Below are 22,743 nucleotides of genomic sequence, written 5' to 3' on the forward strand. Positions count from 1 at the left end.
AAACGTATGAAAATTTATGATGTTTTTCTTCATTGGAATGCCTTTAAGACATTGTGTGAGACATTGAAGCAGTATGGAAGGAGGTCTAACCTTGAATGCCTGAAGTTGGCAGATACGTATTTCACACCCACTGTATACTATAGATCCTCGAGGCATTAAATAGTCTGATTTTGTAAACTGAAGTGACTTTAATTATTATTCAGAGACAGACGCAGTTACCCTCACCGAGAGGGAGTATGGTGGAGTCAGGGAATCCCTGCCCTAGCCTATCTTTACCTTGTGTATAACTTCAGACAGGTCACCTTGCCCTTTCTGAACTTGGCCCGATTAGACTTCTGGGGGTAGAAATGAGTTATGAAGATGGGTTGAGCAGGCATTGTTGCAGAAACAAAGAAAGAAGAGAACGACGCACCTCTGGAAGAGTGGGAACCGGAGGGTGGTTTTGATCCCAAGGCAGCCCAAGGAGGCCTTTGCTTCTCCCTGGCTTGATGCCCACTTGCCTCCGTATTTATCCCATAGCTTCCTTCACCTCAGTAGTGTTCAAGCTATGCAACGTCAAGCAAGGTTTTAAAGAAAAGGTTCTCTTGCTAGGGAGAAAAATGATTTGAACCTATGCTGTTCTATTGCATCGTGTCTGCTTACCCCCAGCTCTGGCCCCTCCTAGGTGCCAGCATCCCTTCCCTCGCTGTGCCGCCACGGGTGGCCGGGAAGTGGGTGAAGCAGGCTGGGGTCAGGAGAAATAGGGAGTATGAGTGGTTGGGACTGTGGCAAACTGAACACCCCATATCCCGTCTACAGGGAGAAGCATTATAGCAGTAGCCCGATGTGGCTGTACCAGCCTACGGCACAAACAGTGCTACATATTTCTGATTTTCCAAGGCAAGCTGAAAATCCATATTTTTGCACGAGGTGCTCTGATTTTTACATATCGGCAAGTAAGTTAAAAAACGTTGACGTTACTGGGTTCAAAAAATATGCTACATCTAATATACATCTAGCTGGTCCACAGGTGGCCAATCTGCAGCTTCCAGAATCCAGAGTTTAGATAAAGTCATGACCTCTCAGCTTCTGTTCTGGATACTAGCTGTGTGTGTGTGTGTGTGTGTGTGTGTGTGTGTGTGTTCTCATTCCTGAAACGGAATCTGATTGGTCCAGTGTACCATTGCAGGGCCAGAGTTTGTCACAGAGGTTTGTCACAGAGTTTGGCTGCATTTGGGTTAGGCACCTGCCCTTGATCTTAAAGGCGTTGTCTAAGGCCTGCCTTTTCAGGAGGGACCTTGATTGGGCCAACTTCCATTCTAGGGGCTGTGGCCATGGCAAGCTGTGTACCTGATATGTCTTATAAAGACCTAGACTTTTCACCTCCATGAATGAATGTTTACATAGAATGATCTCTGTGTTGGTTTCTCCTAACAAAATCCTGTTTCTTAAGAAAAGGCAATGTTGCAGGAGCATCTGGGTGGCTCAGTCCGTTGAGCATCTGACTCTTGATTTCAACTCAGGTCATGTTTCCCAGTTCATGAGTTCAAGCACCACATCGGGCTCCACACTGTCAGTGCGGATTCTGACACATGGGATTCTCTAGCTCTTGCTCTCGCTCTCAAAATAGATAAATAAACTTAATAAAAAATTTTTTTGAAAGAAAAGGCAATGTTCCATTGGCATTTAGTTGAAGTTTTGGTAAAAATGTGGGTGGTAACAAGTGTAAGATATTGGTGGTAGGAAGCGTTATTAGAGAGAAGCTCTGACTGATTTACACCAGTGTCCGCTGCTTCTCACTTTGAGAACATTCAGATTACAAAATTAGCAACTCTTAGGTTTAGAAGAGACTTTAACCTCTTTAAACCTCCGTTCCAGTCCTTGAATACGCTTTTATGGCGTCCCCACCAAGCTGGTGTTGCCTACCTTGTGGCTACTTCTCTTTACTAGGGAGTATACTTCTTCCAGAGGGATCCTCTTTTATCCCTATCCCTGGATAGGCCTAATGATTACATTTTTTTTTCTTACTGCACAGTGCCCAATCCATTCACGGGTTCACTCATCTGATATTTACTGGGTGCACACTGTGTGCCAGGCCCTGTTCTAGGATCTTGGGCAATATCAGTGAATGGAATAATTCCATGCTCTTGGAGAGCTGATGGTATGGCCTAGAAGTAGGAGGCAGTGGGAGAGAGATAAATTTTCTTAAAAAAGTAAAATCTGTAATATGTTACAAGGTTACAGATGCAGTGGAAAAAAGAAAAAGTAGAGTCTAATGAGGGGGCTTGGGAGGGAGGGCTGCGTGAGTTACAATTTCATGCGGACAGAAGAGGATGGGCCCCACTGAACAAAGACTTGAAGGAGATAAGGGAGTTAGCCATGTAGAATGAGTGTAGAATGAGTTCGAATGTAGCCCAGCGAAGGGCTTCCTGTAGCCCTGTAGAAATAGCTCCTTTTTCACTTCCCTGACCCGCAGGATAATACAGTAATAATAATGGCTTAAGTTCTGTTGAATCCAGGCAGAGATTCTAAGCTCTTCCTCCATCTGAATTCATTACATTCTCATAACAACCCTGTGATCACTACTACTTTCCTCCTCGTTTTCATAGGAGTAAACTGAGGCATAGCACCGCTAGGTAACTTGGCTAATATCCTGCAGCTAGTTACAAGAGGAGGTGGGATACAAACTTTGACCTTCTGGCTCTAGGCTTGGGCTCTGAAGACCTCAGCACAGCTGCCTTGAAGATATCTCCCAAGTCACTGCCCTCAAGCATTTCTTTCCAAGGCACGTGCTGGAGCCCGGTCCTTTCCTTGTGTGTGCTTTCTGGGATGAGATTTCATCACCCCGGGGTTTGAGAATACTTTAATATCATTGGACAAGTGGGGCTCAGGGAGCTTCACCAAACCCCTTCCCTTGGGCACACCCTGACCAGCAACCCATCCTCAAACATAAGTTTTTTTAGGACACAGTGATCAAAATAAACACTTATTTTTTTTTCTCTCAGTTTTGACATAAAAAGACACATACATCTTTTCTTCAGCAAATGTCACTGTGGTTTCAAAGCCTAAGTGTGATATTTGAGCGGGCAGCATTTTAAAAGTATTTCCTGCTCAACCATAGGCTGAAATTATACAAGCCAGTGAGTCCTGAAAACAGCTGCCTCAAATTCTTACCACCTGCAAAAAAAAAAAAAAAAAAATTGAAAATAATTTTACATTGTTTTTAATTTTGAGATTGGTTGACTTTCTCTTGTTTCAAACTCTGAGGGACCTTCCAACTCACTAAACCTTCAGCTGGAAAGAGAATTTGAGAGCTTTAAAAGGGTTTTGCAAATCTAAGGGAGACTTCACCGGAATTATATTTTCATTAATACACTTAAAACAACTGTTCCTGGAATCGGCCTGGGGACTGTTCCTTGAAACAACAACAAAAGTCCCTAAACTGTGGGACTCTAGTGAACCTTAGAATCAACCCCATGGCTTTTTGGTAGAGTTTCCCAGGGTGGGGGGACGCGTCGGAGATCCCTTGGTGGAGGTTGGGGGGTGGGGAGTGTGTTGTCTTGTGGGAGCTCCCTTGACCTGTTGCATCCTCCTCCGCTTTTCAAGTTAAGAGTTGGATTTCCTGAAATTGTTGATCTGGATGAAAGTGCAGGCGCCCCCTCCCCCTTGCTCCCCTCCCCAGCAGAGTGCGAGTCGCTGCAGGGGAGGAGGAGTGGGAGGGGTTGAGGTGGGGTGAGGTGGGGTAGGGGCTGCAGGAGAAAAACTAAAGCGACGAGCACAGGACAGGAAAAGTGGGAGGAGGAGGAGGAGGAGGAGGAGGAGGAGGAGGAGGAGGAGAAGACGAAGCAGGGGGAGGAGGCGGCCTTGAGAGGAGAGAGGAGGGAAACGTGTCACCAGCCCGGCTCGGGGAGCTCCGCGGCCGCGGCGTTTGTGAACCCGCGCTGGGGGACCCGAGGCCAGACGGGACCCCGCGGAGGCCAGCGCTGCGCAGGGAGGGAGGAGGGAGAGCTGGGCAGAGCGCGGCGGGAGAGCCATCCAGGTCCCTCGTTGCTCTTTGGTGAGAAAACTTTCTCGGGAACACCGGAAACTTTGTCCTGGGCGCGCAGAGGGGAGCTGCGGGTGTGTGCGACTCGAGGTGACTCAGCCTCGGGACCCCCAGGGGGGTGAGTGGGGAAGTCCCGGGAGGGGCTAGCGTTGTCGGCTCAGCAACCGCTCTGGATTGAGAACGAAATCGCCGTGGACTCCGGTCACAGGCTTGCGGGGCGCGGGCAGGGGGTGCGTGGGGAGAGCGTCACATTTGGGGGCAGCCGGATGGGGACCCCCGTGCGGTTAAGGATCCTCGGATCCCACGCAGCAGGCGGGCGTAGAGTACCGAACGGGCGACCCCCGGGTTGAGGCGGGGGGAAGCGGTGCCCAGCGTCTGCGGCTTAGCGCGGGTTGGGGGCGGGGGGATGCCGCCGACCGCGGGACCCAGGCTGGGCCAAGAGATCGAAAAAGAAAGTTTGCTTGCTTGCCTCTCTAGTTGTCCCTTGGCCCCAGGGTGCAAATCTAAAGAGCTGCCCCGGCTGGGGCGCGGGCGATTGGGAGCCCAAGAACAGCCCATCTTTTCCTGCGGTCCCCCTTTTGCAGAAGCAGGCGTGGGAGGGAGGACAGCCGTTTTGTCCCGCGGGCCACTGGGTTCCGCCGACTGGGGCGGGCCGGGGCGCAGCCCGCGGGACACCCGGCTGGGGCGGGCGGCTGTCGGCGTCAGCCGCACCCCGGTTCCGCGTCGGCTTTCCAGCCCGCCCTCTATTTGGCGAGGCTTTCTCCTGCGCGCCTACTGTGCGCACGCGGGCTGCCCACTGTGCGCACGCGGGCTGCCCCCTGCGCGCTGGGGGGCGCTCTGCAGCCTCGGCTCCCGGGGCCGCGACCCTCCCTCGCCGCCCTCTGCCCCTGTTCCCGAGGGCGGGCGCCCCGGGTCAGATCAGGCTGTGTGCTTGCAAACTGTGCTTCAGGAATCGGTTCTGGGGTACCTCCCTGTTTGGCAACAGGGTTTTTCCCCTGTTGTAGCCAGCCCCTGCCCTCGGTCACATGCCGCCGCCTCTTCCTCCGCGGTGCCGGGAGCCCGCGTTTTGTTTGTCAGCAGTAAAGCGGTGAGTATTTATAGACGCCGCTGCAGTCCTGCGGTACGTAAGGTTTCAATTACTGCGATGCGCCCCACAAGACGGAAGGCTCACGCGCGGCAGCTCAGAGGCACGTTTACTCCGGAGACCCGCATGGAAAAAAACTCTGTGCTGGAGTCTCCGGGCATCCCTCCTGGGGCGGGGTTCTGGACCTGTTGCCCGCGTGCAAATTCAAATGGCCCACGGGGAGGACCAAAGCAGTCAAGGACGCCAGTGGTCCACACTGCCTTCATAGTCTGCTCCGCTTCCCCTCAAACGGTGCTCGCGGATCAAGCCTCGAACACTGCCTTTTTTGACCTCCCTTTGGTCATCCTGACCACCGTGGGTGGGTTGCTGTCATGATATTTCGTTGGCCTACACGCTGCAGAATGTCCCAGTGCTGCTGTCTGGGGAAAGGCTGCTCTTGACACCATAAAGCAGCAGTGGATCAGGAGGGGAAATGGAGCTTGCAGAAGCTAATTTAGCCACACATTAAATTTAGCCCCTGGTGAGTTCTCTACCGCTGAGAATGGTGACTGAGAAAGGTGTGGTGGGACCCTCCTCTCCGTGGAACCTGACTGGTAGGTTTTCTCTGGTCGCAGCGTGGAGCCCTTCTAAGCCGCGAAGGGTGCTGTTGAGAGCTTTTTCTACAGGAATCTAGCAGATACAGGAAACAGTGCTTGATCAATCCACAAAATCGTCTTCAGTGTTTCCAACCGCAACCATTGATTGTCCTTTTGGGATTTTATTAATGCTTCTTCTAACATCCAGAACCACGAATAGTGTAAAAAAGAAAGGCCTTGGGGCGCCTGGGTGGCGCAGTCGGTTAAGCGTCCGACTTGAGCCAGGTCACGATCTCGCGGTCCGGGAGTTCGAGCCCCGCGTCAGGCTCTGGGCTGATGGCTCAGAGCCTGGAGCCTGTTTCCGATTCTGTGTCTCCCTCTCTCTCTGCCCCTCCCCCGTTCATGCTCTGTCTCTCTCTCTGTCTCCCCCCCCCCCCCCCAAAAAAAAGGCCTTAGCAATGAGCTAGTCTAACTGGTTTATTTCTCTAGAGCCTGGTTGAGACTACCATGTTTCTCAACGAGACGACCTCATTTCGTTCACATCCAGAAGTTCACGCGTATATATTTATTTCAGTGGGTGAGATTTCAATAATGGTTATTATTTGAACATTATACAAATGTTCCCTTTATTTAAAAAAGGAGGAAGGGGACAAACACCTCTTGAGTTCTTATTATGTCTTAAACTTGGCCCTAAGAGACATTGAGGATGTTGTATAATCTGCACCAAAACAATGTTTAGGTAGGTGCTATTATATCTCCATGACTATAACAATGAGCCCACTGAGGCTTAGAGAACTTGGGTAGTTTGTTCAAAGTCACACACATGCAGGGGTGGAGCTTAGGGTGAGTTCTGGGTCTGCTACTCCAGGCTTATAGTGGCAGCCAGTACTGGAGATGACTTTCCCTCCAGTTCCTCAGCTGTTAATTAGATCATCTTATGGTCGAATAACTTGGTGCCTTTTTCTTTCTTACACTTTCTCTGTGTCGCATAATATCACAGAATGGCTCAATTGTTGAAGAAAAAAAAATCCTAATCTTATATTTAGAAAACTGTTTCACTGCCATTGACAATTTCATGCTGGGAGCCCAGACCCCAACGTCATAATCTTCAGTGTGTTCACTGACAGTGTGTGTGCAACATTTAAACCGTTTATCTGTGGAAAGTTGGATTGTTAGGACTTGATGGATTTCTTCATTATTTCTCTTTTCTAATTACTTCCTGTGGTCATTCCTTTTGTAGTGCCCTTGTACGAGATCAAGTATACTGAAATCTTTCTTGAATTTCAGATTGAATGGAATTGAACTGACTTTTTCCCTTTAATTGTTTTTGCAGAGCTAGACGGATACAGAATTGATTTGAGAAATAGAGTGTGGGCCCCTCAAAGATCCCTACTGTGTTTAATGTTTGCCATTAAAAGTTTGTTCTCTAGAACTGCCTCTCTATATGCAAATGTTAAAAGTAATGCTTGCTGAAAAGTATCATCTGTTAACAAGTCGGTGTGAATATCTCTATTGCTGAAGGAAGGTTGAGAACACAATATTTTGTGGATTTTATACTGGGTTAGGAATTTGGGAACAGAGAGAGTGATATCCTGATAAGCAGAAAGCAAGTTTTTACAAAGGAAGATTCCACTTTGGAACCAGAAAGGAGGTTGGGAGTGCAAATGATACAAAGCAGTGATGAGACATCAGAGGTGAACTTGAGTTAATTAACATTTTTGTCAGGGACTGGGGATCCAAGGTTTACTTTGGTTTGTTCAGTTAAAACAAACAAGCCAACTTATGTATTGGGCAACTATTATGAGCCAGGTACAATCATGGTAATGTTATTTGAGCCTCTCAGCAACGTAAGCAGGTGAATATTCTTTTCTCTATGTTGAGATGGGAAAATGGAGGCTCAGAGAGGTTAATTACTTTCCTGATGTAACACAGCCATTAACCCAAGCCCCTTGTCCTCTGCAGCACATTTTGATATCTATCCTTGAAGGCCTTTCATGAAAAACCTAGGGTGCCAAGTACTCAAGAAAGGCCTAGCGGTTCACATGGAAGTTCCTGGATCAGAAGTGGGTGCAAGGGCAGTGTGGGAGCTCTAAAATGAGGGGTTAGGAGGTGGGTGAACAGTGGAGGAACTGAAGGGACAGTGTGGATCATTCTGACAGTTGTTACTCCATGGAAGAAGGAGAGAAGCCCTGCAGATACTTTGAATGTAGAGAATTGGTAGCATTGGTCTGGCAGGGGATGGCTGTCACACCGTCCAAGACCTGGAAATTGGCATGCCGCACGACGTACCCAGAGAGAGGACCCCCATCTCCGTCAGCATACCTTCTGTTGTGATGATGCCTGGTTAGGAGCCCCAGTTCGTAGGCAATATAATTTAGGGAGCTTGTGAGACCTGTTTCCATTTTAATTGGACTTGGCCCTTTGTGGTAATAGTCACCCAATCTCTGGCTTTAAATATTCTTTTCTTATGCTTTGCCAGTTTATGGCCTTTGTAGATCAATCCTTGGATTCCATTTAGAGGAGGGAGAGGGAGGAAAAAACCAGCAAAGGTTAGTGATTACCTAAATTGGATTAAGTTCTGTCTCGCAGCGTTTAAAGAAATGCTGCTTGCTCTCTAATTACCGTCAACTAGGAATTTAAACGGTCTATTAAATTTAAGCTGACTTTTTTTTTTTTTTTTAAATCCAGGATAGTTCTAGTTCTAACATATTCCGGGATTTTGGAAGCTTTTTTTATATTCTTTAAGTGTGGAGAGGGCGTTCTCTTGTTCCCCGCCTTTTGAAAATATTACATTTCTGTAGCAGGATAATGAATGATGTTATTATATACCTGCTTCATTGAGAAGCACACTCACAGCCAGGTTCATCCAGCTTTGTCAGCCTCTGGAAAGCAAGCCAGTGGAATGAATTCTTTGTCAGAAATTTAGGGGCGCCTGGGTGGTTCAGGTCCGACTTCGGCTCAGGTCATGATCTCACGGTTCGTGAGTTCGAGGCGTGCGTCAGGCCCCGTGCTGACAGCTTGGAGCCTGGAGCCTGCTTCAGATTCTGTCTCAATATCTCCGCACCCCCCCCCCCCCCACAAATATAAAAAATAAAACATAAGAAGTTTCTTTTAAAATAAAGAAATTTAGGGACACCTATGTGAAGGATGGGGTATGGCTTCCTCCTTTATCTCTGTACTGAAAGAATAGGCCTATGATGCAAATCAGCCACCTTTACTCTGCTTGAGCTTTGAATAGAAAATATGAGTTGTTCTTTGTTGGAATGGGTGGTGGGTACGCTCTGGGCCTGAGACTAGGTAGGCATCAAGGCTGCAACCTTGAAGGGCATGACCCTGAGAGACAGGGCCTTACTTGCCTCCTCCTCTCGTGGGCCCTGGTGTGCTTATGATGAACTGCACCCAGAGGGTTTCAGTGAGTGGTAGAACTCACCAAAAGATCTCTCCTTCTTTTGACCATGGCCTGTGGGAAGATAGGGTCAACCCCTAAACAACCTATCGTAAGTATTTGTACGATTGATTTTGCGTATAATTGTACATTTCCTAAAAGCGTGGATTTACCTCTCTAGGCTTTCATTCTCGTTCCCTCTCCTCAATTTTGGGGTACAAATAGATGATTTTTTGAATGCATTCATCAGTGTTCTGGTTTCGCTTTAGCTCGTTGCCAAATGGCAGCAACATCTCCAGTTTCCCGCTTCTCTTTACCTGTTACAGAACTTTGTCCAGCTTGGCTCGTTCCTTTTGATGCACGCTGAGTTCAGTGTCTTGTTGAAGGCGTCTGTGACTGCGGTTACGTTTTTAGTAAACGCTAGGATGGAGGGACCGCTTTGGGCTCCCTCGTTCAGGAACCAGAGTATATATATGTCAGCTTGAGCTGAACCCGAGAGGGCACCTGAAGGAAGCATTTGTTTTTGTCTTCTTCCCAAGGACTGGGGGCCAGAGTCCAGCAAGCGCTGGGATGTGTGTGTATGTTGTTCTGAACTAAGCTGCCTCAAACCCTGTCGCAACCTGCTCGTGACCTCAGCCGCGTAAATCCTCCCTGGAAACCCATTCACGCTTGCTGTTTAATTCCAAATACTCCTTTGGAACTGGTTTACCTTAATTCCCCAGACGTCTTTGGGGGAGATCACGTCAACCGTGCCATCATTTTGGGGAACTCTGCCCAGTGTGCCAGCTGCTGGAGGCCACCACTGTGGGGGTGTATGGCCCCTTTCGCTGTGAAGTATCTGGAGGCAAAATCAGTGGGTGAGCAAGGTGATCCCTTGTGGCGTTCTGAGAAAATGAAAAAAAAGAAAATTCTTGCCAGCGGAACAATTGATTCCTTTCAAGATACCTCGAAAGGTGTCGGTGTCAACTTTGAAGAGCGGGGAGCTGGTGAAAGAGTCCCCGCATGGGGGCTAGCTGGCATCTTGGAGACAACGCAGGTCAAGGAACTGAGATCTGAATCCTGATCTCCATTCTGCCGGGGGCAAGCTGTACGAGTCGCTCGATTGCTCTGGGTGTCAGTTTTCCTAGCTACAAAATAATGGGATTGGCCTACTGCTGGACTGTTAAAATTTAAAAATTGGGAGACTTGACATCTAAACTCAGGTTTCCAGCTTTAAAAAAAAAAAAAGTTGGGGGGGGGGGACTGGATTCTCTAACGCGGTGGCGTTCCCTGCCTTGGCCCCACTGAGAATCGAGTTTACTGTGCTGGCTTCAGGCCTTCCTGTCTTTGTCTTTAATCGTGACCAACTTATTATTCTCTCTCTTCTTGTTTCTTTATTATTGGTAAGACTATATCTGGCTTGTCTTTGTGTTGGGGATAGTAGGTGCTCATGAAATATTTGTTGAAACGTGTGGGTTTTTTTCATTCCTGTCCTTGTCTGTCACAAATGAAAAAGGATACTCAAGCTTGGGAAGTGCTTACCTATGAACGCTTGTGTTTCCTTCCCCAGATTTCCTTTCTAGGCTCCAGTGTCCATGTTCTTTAGAGGAAGAAAATGGAGAGTCTTATTTTTCAGTTGACCGCATATTAGCCTTGCCTTGTAAACTGGAAAAGGCGAGCTAACCTTTCTGCCTCAGTCTTGTCTCAACTGCCGTTCTTCCCTCATAGTCGTCAGCTTGCATGTATAATGTTAACTTCTGAGTGTTTACAGTGAGCCCCTGAGCCCCACTGAAGCACGTATTTTATTCTTCTTTACCCTCTATGCTTCCTCTTCTCAGATCCTGGCACACACCCAGACCTCCTAATGTTTGGTTGTTGAATGAAATTGAGTTGACCTCATGAGCTCCGTGAAGTGATCAGATCCCGAGAGCCTCTTCGGTTTTCTGAGTCTCTGTGCAGTTCTCTTTACACCTGGCTACGTGTCATGAAGAGAAATTTCCTTTCCCTTGATCCCGTTTTCTTATGAAAAAGCATTTCATCCATGGGAGGGTGAAGCTCCTTTTGAACAAACAGCACAAGTTAATCTGGAGCACGCTTCCCCACACGGAGAGCTCTTGTCTGCCGGGCAGTAGCTTTTGTCCGCTGTGTCCCCCACCAGGGTTTTAGAGGGTACGTGTCAGAAATGCGATTGCTCACGTAATGGTCAGTCTCAGCCACTGCTTGTGTCTAGACTTTTCAGTTTATCATCTGGTAGGCCCTGTGGAATCGCTCTGGATGGCATTTATGGGCCACACCCTAACAATTTGCACTCCAAGAAACTTGATGCTTAAAGTGGGGCTTAGAGATGAGTAACTGAGATGTGTTGCTCTTCCCCACAGTTTTGCTTGAGTTGTACCAGAGGAGGGGATTTTTCTGGTGATTACATAGTGGTTTGCAGGCCAGGCTGATGGTGATGATCTGATGAATAATTACTGCTAGCTGCATCTGAATCGTCAGTGCTTTGAGTCGTGTGGGCACTAAGAAAACTTTGATAAGCAAAGATAAGGGCTTGAGCTTGCATCCTGTTTGCGCTAATATTTGCTGTTGCCTAAGTTCAGATTCTCAAGACTCTGTGTCTGCATTGGTGTCCAGTGTGAGCACTGAGAAAGTGGTCTCATTCTTCCCGTGGAGCCTTTTGCATAGTCCACACTTGACCCTTGACATCTTCTTGCTTGTAGGAGTGTCTGTCCCTCAGCCGGCTTTTGTCTCCTAAGCGTTGTGAAGTTTGGTCCTTAAAACAAACGCTCTGTGCTATGCAGCAGACACCTGTCCCCTGCCGTGTCTGTAGGCCCCGCTGACCGGCACACAGACCCACGATTCCTGGCCCATGCGGCCAAGGTCCACATTCCTGTGGACAGTGATACTTAGGTGGACTCCAGTTCAGTCATCTGGGAAGGGAATTTTTCTGGTTTCTGAAAAATAGGAAGCCTGTTCTTCCCGGTGGCCTAGAAGCCACATGTCACTCCATCATTCAGAGATGTGGTTGTGGTTGTTGTTTTAATTTATTTATTTGGAGAGAGAGAATCCCAGGCAGGCTCCGAGCAGTCAGCAAAGAGCCCAATGTGGGGCTTGATCCCACAAACAGTGAGACTATGACCTGAGCCGAAATCCAGAGTTGGAGGTTCGCCTGACCGAGCCCCCCAGGGGCCCTGGAGATGTTCACCTTGTACGTGCCCTGCACTGTGCTTGCAGTGGGATACAGCAGGGAGGAAGAGAGGCAGGTCTTGGACTTTGAGGAACTTACACGCCATCGGGGCTAGTCAGTGAACAAGTAAACAAACACGATGACCTCACAAGCTGGTAAGGGCCTGAGAAACAAAGCCTCATCCTGTGAGAGACTGAGTGTTCCTCATGCCCGGGCCCGGCAAGAAGCTGTTGATGAAGGGAAGCCATGGGTGATGGTCACCTCTTAACCTCTGCATGTGGCAGACGTGAGTGTTGCTTAAAACAGGCGGTGTAGGAGGTCAGGCCCTGGAATCAGGTAGGATCTGACTCTTGGTCCCTCTTACGACTCCTCTGAATTTGGACAAGTTAGCCCCTGTGCTTCAGTTTCTTCATCTGCGAAATGGGATGAATTAAACCTACCTTGTTACTTTCAAGTGGAGATGAACCGAGCTGCTAGATGCAGATAGGGGGTTGATACCATCCCGACCATCCTGGCCAGCCCATGATGAAAAGTAGTATATTCCTTTTTTTTTTTTTAATTTTATTTATTTATTTTGAGAGAGAAAGGAAGAAAGAGAGAGAGAGTGCACGAGCAGAGGAGGGGCAGAGAGAGAGGGAAAGAGAATCCCAAGCAGACTCCACACTTTTGGGCACAGAGCCCAATGCGGGGCTTGAACCCACAAACCGTGAGATCGTGCCGTGAGCCGAAATCAAAAGTTGGGACGCTCAACCAACTGAGCCATCTGGGCTCCCCAGTAGTGTATGCTTTTCAGGGAAAATTTAACAAAATAGTCACGGTAGGCGATTTGCAAAATGGTCTCAGTATTCTTGAATACCTACTTCTGACTCAGTTTCCATCTGGTGAGCTGGGGTGGAGTGTGTGGCGTTCAGATCTAGTTTCCTGGGCTGGCTTGGTGGCTTCTGTTTGCTGTGTGTTTCTTCTAGAACTATCCCAAGCCAGCAAGCTGTTGGCTTGCCCTGTTTGAAGAGTGCATATGGATATGTCTATACTACAGGAGTGCTTGTGGTTCCAGAACGGAATCAGTGATGGGGTAGGACTGAGAGAAGACAGTTGACGAGGTAAGAGGCTGGTCAACTAGATGACGTGGTAGGTGGGAGCTGAAACACCAGAGGAGGCCAGTTCTGGGTTTGTGCTGTGTCAGGGGGTCATCTGCTGCCACGTCTCTCAGAGGCTCTCAGTTCTGTAGGGCAATGAGGGTAGGGACTGAACGTAGAGCTGGCGACGCTGAGGTAATCATGGCCACTAGCTACGCCAGACTCTTTACTTTTCTTTAATGTTCATTTTCTGAGAGAGAGAGCATAAGCAGAGGAGGGGCAGAGAGAGGGGGGGACAGAGGATCTGAAGTGGGCTCTGTGCTGACAGGCTGACATCAGAGAGCCTGACGTGGGGCTCAAACTCACGGACGGTGAAATCATGACCTGAGCTGAAGTCTGATGCTCAACCAACTGAGCCACCCAGGTGCCCCAGGCCAGACTCTTAATCAACTGATAAGCCAGCAGACCTCGGGAAGACCACTTGTGTGCCCAAGCCCATAGTGGCTGGTTTGTGAGGGCTTATGTTACACTTGACTTAGGCCCTGGGGAAGGGGTGTGAGAAGGCTGGTGGTCATAGTTGTGATGGAGAAAATAAAGGTCCCAAACCTATATGTTCGGCTCCTAAAAGTGCTAGTGGGCTTGGTGAGTTCGTTGCTAACACTTACAAGTCACGTGGTTTAGCATTTTTAAAAATCTGGGTTTTTGGCATCTCTTGGAAAATTCAGATCTGGCAAAACTGAACTTGTGCCCCGAGGTGGCAAAAACCAGACTGGATTGAGTAGTGACTGCCTCCTTTAGCCTGGGCAGATCCTGCCCACTCTCTGTGATGTTCCACAAAGTATGGCGAGTACGTGGCATATCGTGCAGAAAGGAAAGAAATCAGTCTTCCTCTTGTTTGCTTTTTTCCCCAGGGTTTGTTTTTCTGGCCTATGTGTCCCTGTATATATACAAGGAAGCTCCTGTTATAGAATAAGTGCTAAAGAAATAAATTTGTGGGGGTGCCTGGTGGCTCAGTCGGTTACTGATCCTTCGGATCCTCTGTCTCCCTCTCTCTCTGTCTCTCCCCTGCTTGCATACGCGTGCTCTCTCCCTCTGTCTCTCTCAAAAATAAATAAACATTAAAAAATGGTTATGATGGTAAATTTTTAAAAAAGAAATAAACTTATGTCGAATGAATGAACGAACGAACTATAATTGATAGAGCATCGCATTTGGGATCAGAGCCAAGTTCAAATCCTCACTTCTCCCGAGCGGCTGAGGGACTTTGAACAAATCAATAACCTTTTTTTGTCTTTCTCTTGAGGGGCTGCGGGAAGGCATCACTGTTGTTTTTACTTATTTCTTTGAATAAGTCGTACGTGTTCACGTTTCAAAATTCAAAGGCACAAACAGGTTTATAGAGAAAAATCTCCCTACTGTGTCCCTGTCACCCAGCTCTTTTCCTTGGGGGAAACAGGTGTTCTCAGTTTCTGGTTTGCCCCTTCCAGAGATTCTTTATGCCATGCAATGACATTTGTAAATGCTCTTTTTTGTCTGTTTTACCTAGATCGTAGCATACTGCACGTGCGGTTCTATGTTTAGCACACTTTCCTTCGGATTGGAGAGCACGCCAGTCGGTACACAGAGCCCTCCCCTTCTTTCCTAGAGCTGCACGGGCTTCCAGAGTGTGAGATACTCCAGTTCACGTAGTCGGTCCTCTGTGGCCGGGCATTTAGGTTATTTGCAACCTGTTGCTGTTGTAAAGGAGGCCGTAGTAAAAACCCTGGTTATGTAAGTCGCTGGATGTGCCTCGAGTAAAATTTCTGAAAGTAGAGCTGCTAGGTCAGAGGGCACAGCCTTTGTCACTGTGGCAGATCTTGTCACATTTCCATCCACAGCAGCTGCCCCAAACTGCTCTGCTTCCAGTAATGTGTGAGAGTGCCTGTCGCCCAACACCCTAGTCCTCTGTCACCTCTTGGAAACGGCGAGCGTTTTGTGAAGAACACAGAGTGTTACAAAAATATTGACACTAGCTATAATTTGGGGGGCCCCTTCACGGGCCCAGCTATGCTCTAGATTATCTCGTGGAGATGCATACCCCACTCATTTGAAGATAAGGCAACTTGGGAGTCATTTACTCGGGCCACCCAGCTAATAAACTGTAGATGCTGGATTCCAGGCCAGGCTTGTCAGATTTCAGTACCAGGATATTCTCATATGGGAAAGCTTTATGTAATTTTAGGTGCTGGAATTCTCAGCTGACACATGCAGGAAGTTCCTGTATCTCCCGGTAGTGCCTCTCATGTGGCTGGTTCATTTGCTCATTCATCAAGTGTCTGAAGAATTCCTGCACTGTGATAAGCACCCAAGAACAAGATAGACATAGTCCCTGCCTTTATGGACCTCACAAAAATAAGAAAGAATTCTGTAGTCATTTATTGGATGACAAGACAACAAAGGAGGTGAGGAGGGTGTTCACTGGGGTCTCCTAATCAGGAGAAAAAATCAGGGGAAAGAGAGCACTGTGAGCAAGTGCTTATCAAGATAAGTGATAAAAGGTCTGTGGGTTTGAGCCTGGAGAAGTGGATGGAAAGTATTTCACACAGAGGGCATGGTATGTGCAAAGGTCCTGGGGCAGGGAAGAACTGGTGGTGTTGGAGGAAATGAAGGAAGATCAGTGAGCTGGCATGCAGAGTAGCAGGTGGTTGGTGAAGGTAAGAGGATGGGGTGTGGGGATTTATTCTAAGAGCTGTGGGGAGCCTTTGAAGGCATTGAAGGAACATGAGCACCAAGGGCCTTGGGCTGTGGGGTTCTTGTCATGGACTGTATGACCTTAGACAAGTTCAACATTGGGCACATCCATTTTCTTCTCTGTAAGGTGAGGATGGTCACAGCACACGGGTTTTCAAACATTTTGAGTGTTACATCCATACATACGAAATGTGCAATTCACTTAGACTCTGTACACATGGGCATGTGTGTCGTATACACGTGTCCCCAAAATGTGAGGCACGCTGATATTTTCTATCCTAGTCTGTTAAAGGTTTTGGCTAAGACCCCTACGATCCTTTTAGAAACACTGAGATAATATATGTCAAGTGCATGCTTCACGGCTGGCACTCAGTAAACTGTGCTCTCACTCATCACAGGCGTTATTATGAAGATGATGCTGGTTGCGGTTAGAGAACACATCGGTCACGTTAAGGGACAGTATCCAAATCCTGACCGATGCTGAAGGACACTGGCTCTTCATCTCTGTGTTCAGGTCACAGGGAAAGGAGTTGCACCCGGGGCCTCCTGGCTGCAGGAACTGCTGAGGGGAACGTGGAAATTGTACCATCTGTACAGTTTCCCTGGGAACTAGCTTCTCCTTGTTTTCTGGGCGGTCACATCCGACTCCGTTTTCTTTGACTTCTTTGTTATTTACACTCAGAATGGCTTTTTCCTGGAAGCCTCAGAGTCATTATAAGCCACTCACTTCTTTATTTTAAGTTGTGCCATGGTTCTACTTCCCTTTTCAGAGTTAAGGGTTGGAGCCTGAGTGGAATTTATTTGCATTTTCCACCAAGTGTACTGCCTTCTTCCGCCCGCGGGGCTGGTTTGCGGGGCTGTGCCCCACTCCCCGTGCCCTGGCCGCTGGGAGAAGAAAGAGAGGCACCACATTTTTTTTTTCTCCAAGAAACATATTCTGGATCTTGTGTGTGGCAGTTTTCAAAGAAATCCCTGTGCGGTGAGCCTGGGAGAGTAAGGCCAGTGATAACACCCAATAACCCTGTAACCACCACAGCCCCTCCCGTGTCCAGGACCCCGGCTTTCCAGATCGCTGAATGTAAGCACCCAAAGCTGCACCATTTAAATCATTTTAGATGCACATTTCTCTACATGTTAACTGCATTGGCCCTTCACAGGAGAATATCCGCCAAGACACCGGTTTCTTTAACTCAGAGACATTAGGCCAAGAACTTTTTGTGATGATGACGGTGGTGGCTGAGTCGTGTTCCTCCCAGTATCTTAGAATGTGACTGTATTTGGAGATGGGGCCTTCAAAGAGGTGATGAAGTTAAAGTGAGCCTGTCAGGTGGGCCCTAATCCAGTCTAACTGGTGTCCTTATAAAAGGACGCATGGACACACAGCAAGAGATGCGTGTCCACAGAAGAAAGGCCATGTGAGGACGCAGCGAGAAAGTGGCCACCTGCAAGTCAAGGAGAGGCCTCCGGAGAAACCAAAGCTGCTGACACCTTGATCTTGAGCTTCTAGCTTCTGGAACTATGACAAAATCCATTTCTGGTGTTGACAGCATGCAGTCTGTGGTCTTTGGTTACAGTGGCCTGAGCAGACTGATACAGTGGTGGTGGTGGTGGTGATAGGAATGAACAACAAGTAGTATTTATCCAGCACTTACTGTATACCGGGACCGTTTTAAGGCTTGTTTGAGTCATCTCATTCAACCCTCAGACCAAGCCTAAGTCACCTGCCCAGGTCACACCATAAGTGGTGGCACTCAGCCCGGCTCTGGCAGCTGTGCTCAGAACCTCCACTGTACCTGTGTCGTGCCCAGTAGTTCCCGGATCCCTGCCAGGCACTTCCTAAATCATCTTTCTCAACACCGCAACGCTCCAAGGTCACACTTCCTGTTCCCCTTTTTTCCGATGTAGAGACTGCAGTTCAGAGTGGCCCAGGGCCACACAGTGAAGTGTATTTATTTCTTGTGGCTGCGATAAGACATGACCACAACCCTGGTGGCTTAAAACAACAAAAATTTATTCTGTTGTAATTTTGGATGTCAGAAGGCCAGAATCAAGGTGTCACGGGGCCATACTGCCTCCAGAGGCACAATGGGAGAATCTACTTCTTTCTTCTAGCTGCTTCTCGTGGCTGCTGGCATTCCTTGGCTTGCAACAGCATCCCTCCAGGCTCTGCCTCTGTCTTCACATCACCTCCTCCTGTGGATCTGTGTCTCCTCTTCTGTCCCCAGTCTCCTTCTGCATCCATCTTATAAGGAGACATGTGATTATATTTATGGCCCCCCTGGATAACCCAGGATGAGCTCCATATCTCAAGATCTTTCACTTAATTACATCATTTGCCACCTAACATAATATCTACAGGCTCTGGGGACTCGGAAGTGAGTATACCTTTGGGACACCAGTGTTTCTGCCTCTCACAGTGAGTGAGCAGCAGAATGAACATTGGTGCCAGGGCTTGCCTGATTCCCAAGCCACCCATCCTTCGGAGCTACAGGCAAGAGACCTCTCAAGTCCCTTTCTGCAGTGCTATTTCTGGCTGCCGTGGCATTGGGTGTAAGAGGCAGGATCCCTGAGACTGGCAGATATGCTCATTCTTTGCAGCAATAAAAAACTGGAGGCTACCAAAATACCCATCCATAGGGGACTGGTTAAATCAAATATGGTGTCCCCTAAATGGAATCAAGAAACCATTATAAAGTATGAAATAGATCAATCCATGGTGCTGTGGGAAGGTAGCCATGATGTGTTAAAAGGAAAGAACAAATTACCCATTTTAATTGAAATATCGTGTGTACACATCTATATGGCCTTAAAAATTACATTAAAACAAAATAAAATTAAAGTTTACTTCCTCAGCCACACTAGCCACGTTTTAAGTGCTCAATAGCCACGTGGCTGCCACAAGTAGCCACCACATCGGACAGCACAGATATAGAACATTTCTGTCATCTTAGAAAGTTCTGGGCAGAGAGCTTCTCCACATTCAGTGGCCAGAGCGAGAAGCTTTTCTCACTTTGTATGTTACAGGTATACGTGCATGTGTACCTTTGTCGTGATAAATAAGTAGGTGTGCTATTATGAGAAAAATAGGAACACATGGGGTTTCCAAGGAAACATTCTTTCTTAAGCAGGTGGTAGTGTATTGTTGTTTACGATACATGCAATTGATTTTTTCTTTTTTAATTAGGCTTCTTGCCCAGCGGGCAGCCCCACACGGGGCTTGAACTCATGACCCTGAGATCAAGACCTGAGCTGAGATCACCTGAGATCCTCAACTAACTGAGCCACCCAGGTGCCCCTAAGATACATGTGTTTGTATGTGTCTATGAACTCTTTTTTACGTATGTTGCTTAATGAAAATATTTTAAAATATATAGGGGAAAAAAGAAGAATTTCCTGGCAGGGCAGGCTTGAGGTTGGGAGACTTTGGGTGGGATCTGGTTCCCTGACCACATAGCCTTCCAGCCATGGCCATATCATGTATCCTTAGAGTTCCGATCCTATGGAATCCCTACTCAACCTGCCTTGTAGGGTCAGGTTAAGATTTACAAGTGTGGGGCTGTGTGGAAACACTCTGAGACTGAGGGATGCCCACACGGAGGTGAAGGGTCAGTAAATAAGTGAGTTACCCAAGGCCTGAGGAGGCAAGGCCTCAGTACTCTGTGACCACAACGGCAGCTTGGAGGCCTCGCATCCTCCCGCTTGGAGGCCTCGCATCCTCCCGAGCGGAGTATTTTCCAGATGTTGCTGAGGTCGCCAGAAGCAGGGGGGACATGTTCTTGTATTTCAACTGCTGTCATTGCTTGGAGATTTAGACATAACAAAGTATTTAATTTATTTCACAAGCACTTACCTAGCACTTGGTATTTACCGTGCACCGTCCTATCTAAGTGCTTTACAAATAGGTACTCGTTTTATCCTCACACATCCCTGAGGCAGTCACTGGATGTGACAGTACCTGGCACCACGACAGGCAGGCAGTTGATTCCTTATTCGTTCCCGTCCTTCCTTGGTCTGTATCTTAAGCAGTGAGCTTAGGCCTGGGGATACAGAGAGGAGTAAGTGCTGGGACCTCTCTTTGAGGAGTTTACAGAATGGCCCAGGTGGGGCCTGGGGAACTTTCTAGATCGGGAGTCAGGGAACCTGAGTTCTGGCCAGTGCTGGCTCTCCGACCTCAGAGACACTGGCCAAGCTCCTCTGGGCTTCACTTTTGTCGTCTGTAAACGGGGGCCCCACCCGTCTTGTCATTTTCTGACTTGTCCTATTTGGGTCAGGACATGCCTGTGCCTGAGGGGCCAGCGTGGTAGCCGGTGGATCCAGGGCGCACCGGCTTTGACCTTGAGGCCGCTCCTGTCATCCCACCAGCATTGCTGGCAGCCCCTCTCGGCAGGGCTCTGGGGGGGCCTCGTGGCTCTGTCCGGAAGCAGGAATGGTGGAAACAAAGGTGACTTCCGATGGTCTTCAGCCAGTCAGGGTCTGAGGGTGGCAGATGGTATGGGTGAGAAATGAGTCAGAGGCACCTGCTTGTCGTGTGTGACTCTACACCCAGGGACAAGGTCATGGGAGCCGCGCTCGTTGTTCTTTTGCTGAAAATTATCCTTATTTAAAAGGGGACGCAGGCCAGTGGGGCTGCCCGTCTGTGTGCCTTGCTGGATACGCAGCCCGGCTTGCAGTGGGGAGCCTGGGGGCTGCTGGCTGAGCGGCAGAGGGGGATGGGAGCCGGCCCCATGGTCCTCAGTGTCGCACAGCCTCCTGGAGAAGTGGCTGTTGCAGCGGGAAGCCGGGAAGTAAACACCTGGATGATCCATTCAGCTCACCTTTCCACTTCCCTGCACGAGTGCCTCTGAGTGGGAGGTGGCTCCTTCACCTCGAGTCTAAGGTCCTCGTAAATGGAGTTCATATCCTGTAATTACGCAGATGTATTGCACTTAGCAGGCCCATTTAAAGAAGGGCAGCAAAATGGGTCCTCTTTTAATAGTATGACCTTTACCAGGCAAGTTAAATCCCAAAGCCATCCGGGGTAAGGATTCTGAAGGGGCCCCATGGTTTTATTTCTTCTTTGCCTCATTCACTGATTTGCATAGATCTTTCCAAATTCTAGTGGCTCTTGTGTAGCCATTGAGACTCTCTGAAATGGAGCAGGCCTGTTTTGACTTCTGTGGTACTTACCGATAAATTTGTCACTGTTGGTTCACCCTGAGAAGCAGGTGGAGGGGCAGATCACTCGAAAAGGAAATGGTACATGAGCCTGCTTTCGTTTAAAAAATTTTTTTCCAAGAGGTAGTCCGCGCCATTCCTTTTTTGGCTCTTGGTCTTGCCAGTTCATTGCCAGCGTGCCCGCTGTCTGCAGACAGCATCTGGCACCTCCCACGCTTCCTTGATGGATCGCCTGGGTGCCCATCCCCAGGCCTCAGTCCTCTGCTGACGGGAGCAGAGTGTTTAACTGGGGGCTGCCCCTTGGTTCCTCCTGCTTCAGATGCTGTAGCTGGGACTGCAGAATGTACTCCCCTCTCCACCTGGAGACTGACATGTATGGCTGGGATCCATCTTTTTCTTCCAGCACTGGTTCGTGGGAAACAGCAGCATTAGCTGGTGGGAGAGGTGGCCTTGAGAATACGTCCGGGCTCAACCCTAACCCCTCGAAAAAAAACTGACTCTAACCTTGGTGCTGTTTCCTCTGTCCTTTACTCCGACCGGCTCCCAAACTCGTTTTAACTCAGTGATTTAGACTTTAGGTTCACTGGAGAATCAGAGACTGAAATGAAAGGAACAGAGGCTCTGAGGAAAGCAAGCTTTGGGCTCCAGCAGAAACAGGACCACGCTCGAGGGTCTTGGGTCTGCCATTCTGCTGGGCACACATCACACCATCTCATGTCGTCTCTCATCGGTCCTGTGCAGTTGGCACTGCTAACAGCTGTGGACTCTTGGACTCAGTGTGCCCACATCACAGCTGGGGAGGGGCCCAGTTAAGACCCGAACCCGGGTTCACTCCAAAGCCATTGCCATTAGCCACAAAGTCATTAAGTCCTAGGAACTGCTCAGGGGACAGTATCCTTGAACCTAGTTCTGCAAGGTAGGGTAGATTTAGATAAGTATGGGGGAAGGAAAAGGAAGGGAATTCCGGGGAAGGGAAGCAGTAAACGTAGTCAAGGTGGGGAGAGGGAGGAAGCATAGGCTGGAACCATGCCTACCGGTTTGTAAGCTCCACAGGGCAGCCACCACGTTGTCCAGAGCCCCCATTATATCCCGGATATGTAAGTGAGTGGCTGTTGCATAGGGTGTGGTCAATAAATATTGATTGCTTAAAGATCGAACTGCCCTACAATCCAGCAGTTGCCCTACCAGGTAATTACACAAGAAATACAAAAACACTAAGTCAAAGGGATACATGCACCTGTATGTTGATAGCAGCATTATTCACAATAGCCAAACTATGGAAACACCCCAAGTGTCCGTCTACTGATGAATGGAGAAAGCAGATGTGGTGTATACATATATACAATGAACTATTATTCAGCCATAAAAAGGACAAAATCTTGCCATTTGCAATGACATGAATGGAGCTAGAGAGTATCATGCTAAGTGAAGTAAGTCAGAGAAGGACAAATACCGTATGATTTCACCTATATGGAATTTAAGAAAACAAACGAGCAAAGGAAAAAAAAGAGGGAAGCAAATCAAGAAACAGACCCTTCCCTTCAGAGAACAA

General features: G+C 48.3%; 1 protein-coding gene across 1 annotated transcript in view; it reads left to right on the plus strand.

The window, feature by feature from the left end:
* The first annotated feature begins 3,840 nt into the window (after positions 1–3,840).
* The window catches only part of PRR5L (proline rich 5 like), a 73,396-nt gene continuing 54,493 nt past the window's right edge, over positions 3,841–22,743 (plus strand). The window contains exon 1 of the mRNA XM_043580974.1: positions 3,841–4,036. The gene's annotated coding sequence lies outside the window, so the exon portion shown is untranslated. The remainder of the gene's footprint in view (positions 4,037–22,743) is intronic.

The sequence above is a fragment of the Prionailurus bengalensis genome, chromosome D1, assembly GCF_016509475.1.
Source record: "Prionailurus bengalensis isolate Pbe53 chromosome D1, Fcat_Pben_1.1_paternal_pri, whole genome shotgun sequence".
NCBI classification, from domain to species: Eukaryota; Metazoa; Chordata; class Mammalia; order Carnivora; family Felidae; genus Prionailurus; species Prionailurus bengalensis.